This window comes from Pomacea canaliculata, linkage group LG4 (assembly GCF_003073045.1).
Source record: "Pomacea canaliculata isolate SZHN2017 linkage group LG4, ASM307304v1, whole genome shotgun sequence".
NCBI classification, from domain to species: Eukaryota; Metazoa; Mollusca; class Gastropoda; order Architaenioglossa; family Ampullariidae; genus Pomacea; species Pomacea canaliculata.
Genome location: NC_037593.1, coordinates 20,853,792 through 20,861,199, shown reverse-complemented (window position 1 = coordinate 20,861,199; position 7,408 = coordinate 20,853,792). Strand labels below are relative to the sequence as shown.

Here is a 7,408-nt window from a genome sequence, read left to right as displayed (position 1 = left end):
CTCAATGTAACTGTCAGTATGTACCTGTATGTACCTACAGTATGATAGGCTGTACCTGACTCAGCCCTGACCAACGAATGTGTTGCACAACATTTGTCAAGCATACGGTCGTAGTCTAAATGTCAAGACTTTTGTAGCAAGATACGGCTTCAAGATGGACATTATTTTCCGCCATTCATCCTCGATTCTGACAACACCTTTGCATTAAGACGTGACCGTCCCGTGGCACCCTGGGAGTCCCTTCACACTTCCGGGGTGGATGGCTGTCTTCAAATAACTGAGGCAATGGTTCAAGTCTTCAGAGACAGCATTTCGACAGTACTTAAAAGAAACACCAGCAAAACAAGCCGATCATGATGGTCAACACAACCAGTATTTACACTGTAATTAGAGATCGTTGGGTAGGTTCACACTACTTTTGTCCTTTTACTCTTCTCTTGACATCATGAAGCGGCTCAAGGAATTCGTGGTGAATGGCAGCTGTAACAATATTATTAAAGTGTGTAACAAGTGATATAAATACACGTGGTAAGTAACCCGATAGAAGTTATGGCTGTGGCTACAGCCTCAACAAAAACATTAGAGACGACGACTGAAGCGATGACAAGACACGAACTCCACCCGCGGTAACTATCACCACTCACACCCGCTGTACTTCACCCATGTCACGTGGGAACGTGTCATAACTCTGACACTGCTACACGTGTCACAATTCAGACACAGTCCTATTCAATATTTAAGTATATACATGTCCAACAATTCACATAACGCCAAAAGCAAGTTTATTTTTTTAACCTCAATATTTCTGTTTTTATTTCTGCTTCAACAAGCAATTCTCGCAGAAAGAGAACGACGAAATAAGAAGACAAATGCCCACGTCCACCATCTTGTGCACAGAAAGAACAACAAAAAAAAAAAGCTTTGTCAGTTTTTTGTCAGTCAAGCTGAGAATCTGTTTGGTTAAAAGGAACCGAGTCGCCCTGGATAACAAAACGTGACTGCATAAAGAATCCTGTCTCATTGTCTGTACATAAAACTGCCCGTATATTTTACAGGGGGAGAGAAAGTCCCGCGGCGAGAGGCGAATGAATAAAATTGATGTCTAATGGCAGGTTATGTATGCAGGAGAGATGTGGGCTGCTTGTGCATCTAGCCTTGTACTTGCCGAGTATTCCATGGTGAGAGCTCGGTCTGGTCTCAGACGAATGGTGTTACAGACCCAGATAGCATGCAAACGTTTTAAAAACGTTTTAAAAACGTTTTAAAATGTTTACATAAAACATTTTAAAAAGGTTTGCAGAAAACGTTTTAAAAATGTTTATCATGCCCATCAAAGTAATGTTTTAAAAACGTTTTCTGCAAACATTTGTAAAACATTTAAAAAATATTTTTAAAACGTTTTATAAACATTTTTCTGTAAAACATTTTAAAAACATTTAATAAATATTCGTATGTAAATGTTTTAAAAACGTTTTTAAAATGTTTTTTAAACCTAATTTAAATGTTTCGAAGGACACGTTTTTTAAACGTTTTAAAAATGTTTTTGAAACCTAATGTAAATGTTTCACAGTTCACACATACTTTTCACAGTTTCACTTCAAACATGGCATAAATGATGTACAGAGAAGATTTTCATTTGTTGTAATTAAACCATATGTCGTGTCATTGTGGATCCATCCAGGAGACAAATTTACATTATACAATAGCAAGTACAAAATGGTGACCATTTGTGACAAAAATGAATAAATGATACTCAAAAAAGAGAACAAGAATATGAATTAATTAAACACTGACAAATCAATGCATAGGATCTTTTCTTAAATTAATACTTTTAAATATTTCACATTTCAGTACTTAAAGGTGAGGTTGTGCGGCACTGTTATCCGTGCAGAGTGCCAAGAAATAATTGAACTAAAACGAAACTTATCGACATTTACATTTACTAAAAAATAGTGAATTGTAAATACAATTGGATGATGTACAAAATACACCAAAAAAAGACAGTTACCCCTATGTAGATAACAATATGCTAATTATCATCTTCTTACCCTACTACAAGGGACATATCATTCCAATTATTATTAAGCATTAACTATAGATGTACAACAAAAGCATTGACCATATGTGATAAAGATGAGAAACAGAGAACAATCAGAGGAATTAATTAACCACTGTTAAGTCAAAGCAAAGGAATGTTATTAAAGTAACACTTTTAAACAGTTCAATTTAAAATGTTTCAAGGATAGGTGTTAAGCTCCATAAAGATTCCCAAGGAATAATTAAACTAAAACTAAACTAATAGAGCTTTAGATGTAAGAAAAGATATAGTATATGGTTAATCCATCTAGATGTAGCACAAAATACACAAGAAATACAGGTATCCTTCTGTACATAACAACGATCAAATTATCATCACCAACCTTCTACAATGGACACATCAGTCAAATTAACCAGCCTTATGAGATTTTCCACACTGTAAAACAAGGCTGAACAAAGGTTCCTGTACATCTGGGGAAAAGGCTTTAAGAACAAGGTATATAGAACACTATCAGATCCACATGCCTTTATTCGAGTATACGGAAACCTTCTTATTCGTAATCATCAGATATCTAAACTATCAGATATTTGTGCAAAATATCAGAGATAATCACCAGCTACATCCAAGGCCATGTATTGGATAGGACCTCTTCTACAGCAATGTCATGTGTGAACTTAAATGGTGAAGTATCAAGCGTCCCAATTGGGGTCAAGAGTTGCTTGGTGACAAGCCTGTGGTCCCACATGCAGAAAGGTGGGGCAGACATATGCCAGTGTAGAGGAGTACAATGAGGTAGAGCGCAGAGGTGTCCTATGTGGGAGACAGCTCTTGATCGTGGGGGCGATCCAGTGGCAAAGGACTGTCTGGACTGCCTGCTAGTTGCCGTGGGAAGCAAATGGCTACGTGACCAGGACGGCGGCTGTAGGTGGCATTGCAGTCATCGTAGACATTACGTGTATATCTCTAGACTTCTCTGTCACTGAGAGAGGAGTAGTCGCTCTCTGATGCGGATGGCAGCTCGGGCGGGAAGGACGACGGACAGGTAGAACAGCACTGTCTGCTGAAGCATTGGTCTCCACTCTGTGATGGCTCCTGCACTAACTTTATCGGAAGCCTCCATACACCCACGGTTCTTCCGTACAGCTTCTGCAGATAGCAAAAATGGGATTTGTAGATTAAAGAAGCGCTACAGGTTTATAGATTAAAGATGGACTAAAGAAGTCTCACACTATACATATTGTTTCAGTTTTATGGTGCTTATGCTTGTTCCCCATGTCTTTCCGTTTTTAAGCTAGTTTCACCCATAGAAGCACAATTAATACTGACAAGAGCTACAAATAATTTTCAACTGTAGAGCTAGCAATGAAAAATGTCAATTCATGTTATACAAAAATAAGCACTTAGATCTGCACTTCTCTTTTTTGTCAAAGTATGTGTAGACAATATATCATATATCTATACCTTTAATAATAATATACACTAACATTTATACATCATCACTTACTGTAGATCATGGCCTGCACCTTCAGTCCCTTGAAAGCACACATCTCTCCCTTTTGTCCTTTCCAGTTATAGTTCCGAGCAATCTTGTTGGTCAGGAGTCGCCGCATGATTCTTTTCGCACAATCCTTTGCATTCGTTCTACCCACACAGGAGAGGCTTTTGACTTGCAAATCTTTAGAAGACAAGAAAAATATCTGTCAAAAGTAAACCACACATCATAAACAAGAAAGGGTGTAGTGAAAATATATATGGCTTTAATTATTTACAATTCAAGGGCCATACAAAAATTATAAACTGAAAACTTTCACAAAAAGCTGACATTTAATGTTTCCTTCCCCAATAACCATAAAGTTTATGAGGCTGAAACCCTTTGAAACTGGATTTAAAATTTGACTTATTGTGTTCCACACTATATATGTATGATAGATTGACAAGAACTGATCATTCTCAAATGAATTCCCTATAAAAACATAAGTTTTTCAAAAATGTCAAGCTCTGCTTTAAAATTCCCCTAAATTATTACAGATTGTCATTTCAATCATGGCTTTAACAATGACATCTGCTTTACGTACGAGTAATTCATGAAAGGAATCATCATCAAGGCGTCCATCCAGTTCCAACAGCTCTTGCTGTGTTCTAATCGGAAGGCTCAAATCTTCTGGCAACATTCAGGCATCCTTTGCTGGAGCAGGCTGGTCTTTGCTTATCAGTGAATGAATCACCATATCTTTTACTTCCTGTAGCATCAATTTCAATTCTCTGTCTTGTTCCAGAATGAGCCAGGCAAATGCTGCAACAGTATGAACATAGCACTGTGAGCAAAAGTGGACAATTAACTTTTATAGGTGAATGAAGTCAATCAACGGTGATTTGGGAGGCAGTAAGAAACTTGTATAACCAACACTATGTTCAACATGAGATTGTGAAAGGGAATTCACAACAAAATTAAATAGGCAAAACAAAAAGCAAGAAAAGTTACCCATAATATAAAATTTTCTGAATTACCTTCATTAGACACTCTCTGGGTACCGCCTTTTACTGCTGCAGTTGTGAGGTCTGTCCCCTCTTGTACTCCTTGCTGAGAGTCACTACGTTGGTCACTGGGGTGCTCACGTCGTGGAGGCAATATTCTTGTGGTTAGTGCATTTACCTGTGGGCATAAACGCTTGTTTTCCACTTGTGGTTGCAATGAGTCTGGCAATGGTCCTGCTGGCACTGCTGGATGCACTGATTTCCATCTAAAGTCGTCTTCTTCCTCCTCGTCTGGGCTCTCTAGCCCTAACCTAATTAACAAGCATACCTATTAATAAGTGTGCAGGGAAATGACAATTATGAAAATTTAAGAATTTCTGGAGTAAAAGATTTAAGAAATAAAATAATAAATAATTCCTAGGCTATACCTATCATAATATCAATATTACTCTCATGAAAAATTGAAATGAACTGCAATACTGAAATCTGTACTGATCTTGTCAGTTGTTCTCCAAACCTAGGGATTCCCTAATCCCTGTCATTCTATAACTCAAACAAGACACAATGTGACTACTTGTTTCTCTTCCTCTTCCGATCTTTTCAACCTTTAGTGCTGTCATCATCTGTTGTATCCAAGTTTGATGTATACTGGCTGTTTTCCACTTTTCGTCTGGCAACCAAATACTCATCTGAAAGGGTTATTATTTTGTGGTTATAATAAACATCGAGAATAATGGCATGCAATGCTTTGCCATACAATATGAATTTCACATGACAAAATCAGTTAACTGTCTGTTCGCTGAGATGTTAATGGTCATGTGGCTGTATGTTCCAGTCTGTAACCACAATAAACCCTAAGCAAGGTCTGCGTGGACTAAAGACACTAACACTACCTTAAAACCTTTTACAAAATAAATATGAACAATACTTTTAAACTTTATCAAGAGACTGACCACAAAAATATTAACCAGGCTGACGAAGTCATCAAACATCTAATCTCTATAATATACATATATATGACAATGAGTAAAAAAAGTATAAAAGTACCCTTTGAACCAAAAATGCAAACAGCTTGAAGAGTCCAGGTATGTCTATCTGGCAGAGCTCCCTCCTTAAGGTGTTTTGTCAGCTCACTTGGTGGCCAGTATGCTAACCGTTTCGCGTGCTGAAAAATAAACAATCCTCTATGAACTCTTACCAGGGAGGCTAACTGTGTGACTTTATGGGAGTGTTGGACGTTTGACTTCATCTGTCATATTTCCGTCAGAGATTATGACTGCATATATTTTTATACACTGTTATACTCAAGGAACTATGGTAAATACAGGGAGGATAGCATGAATCTTGTTCAGCTGAGATATGATTGTATTGACTGCAGTTTGCTTCTGTGGCATGCAATGTTATAATGTCACGTTATTTAATGTTATTAAAAACTCTATCATCCTTAACGTAAATTTTAAGAACATGTAACACAAATTTACATGATAATGAGAAATGATTACACAATACCAGTGGTACCATTTCAGCCATAGATAACGGTTTAGCAATGAATTCAAGCAAGCAGTTATTGCAGGATGCTTTTGTCGCAACAAGGCAAGAAGTACTGAAAGTGAACTGTTGGAAATGTTAAATGTTGCGACCCAATATGCCAACTGTGTGGCCAAATCTGTATCTGTTTCACTGTCGCTGTCTGAAGATATCGCTGAATGAAACTGATCATCAATATAATCTTCAAATTCACTAAAATTAGATTTCACAACATCATCATCATTATTTTCATCCAAATTGTATTTAGTCGGTAAATATTGCTGGCGTGGTGTTATCGCTGAGAGTTCTGGTGTCTGCTGGTTCGAACTGTTATTAACTTGACTCTGTAGATCTAAAACTGTGAGCACCTTCTCTACGACAGTGGATCGTGAATGTTTGTATCAGTGTGTATTGAATACATCTTTCTTCCTTCAGTTCTGCCAACTCTGCTTCTACAAGTTTTATTAACTTTTCTCCGCTTCGTCCAGTAGGACGACATGATGTGAACTATCAGCTGCCTTAACGTATTAGATTATGTACGAGCGCTCAATTCAGAAAGTAAACTTTGACACATCACAACCAATAAGCATACATTAAATGTGTGTTGTACTAGAACACGGTATATAGCGTTTTATAATTAAGAACCTGAAGTACGTGTATGGTAAACAAAGAGAAAAGATTACAACCTTGGTTTTCAAACATACAGTACATCAGCAGAGAAAATGTCGCGCCGCGTGGAATCATGGGAGTACGTGCATCCACAAGAAGAATAGCAAATATTTAGTTACGTAGCATTGATGTTTTAAAAACTGCAATGATTTTAAACTATCAAACCTAGTCATAAGACAAATATAACAAAGTCTTTAAAAAAGCTTTTTGGTGAGGATTTTCAGTATCTACACCGTGGACTGGCTCTAAAATTCCATAGGAGAAGCGAATGCCCGCGAATCAAATAGTGACGTCTTATAAAAAATTACGTCATGACGCGCAGCCATAAAGGTTAACATTGTAAACGTTTATAAAACATTTATTTAACATTTTTGTTTTAAATGTTTTATTTTCAAACATTTTAAAAATGTTTTTAAAATGTTTTACTTAAAAATGTTTTTTTGGTAAATGTTTTTAAAATGTTTTTAAAACGTTTTATCTAAAACGTAAACCTTATTACATCCATGTAAACGTTTTTAAAACGTTTTTAAAATGTTTTCATGCTATCTGGGGAGTACAGACTGTGGTCTGACAGAGATGAACTGTTTTAGTCAGTCCTTGTTAAAACTGTCTGTGGTCTGACAGATGACTTGTGTTAGTCCTTATTATAACTGACAGATGACTTGTGTTAGTAAGTTCTCATTATCACTGACTGTAGTC

At 36.8% G+C, this 7,408-nt stretch overlaps 1 long non-coding RNA gene across 1 annotated transcript; it reads right to left on the bottom strand.

The window, feature by feature from the left end:
* Positions 1-1,663: 1,663 nt before the first annotated feature.
* Positions 1,664-4,171, bottom strand: LOC112562617. The gene is made up of 3 exons (XR_003098882.1): positions 4,114-4,171; positions 3,543-3,713; positions 1,664-3,184 (listed from the first exon to the last, which is right to left on the bottom strand). It is a non-coding gene; the product is annotated as an uncharacterized LOC112562617 (long non-coding RNA).
* Between the last annotated feature and the right edge of the window lie 3,237 nt (positions 4,172-7,408).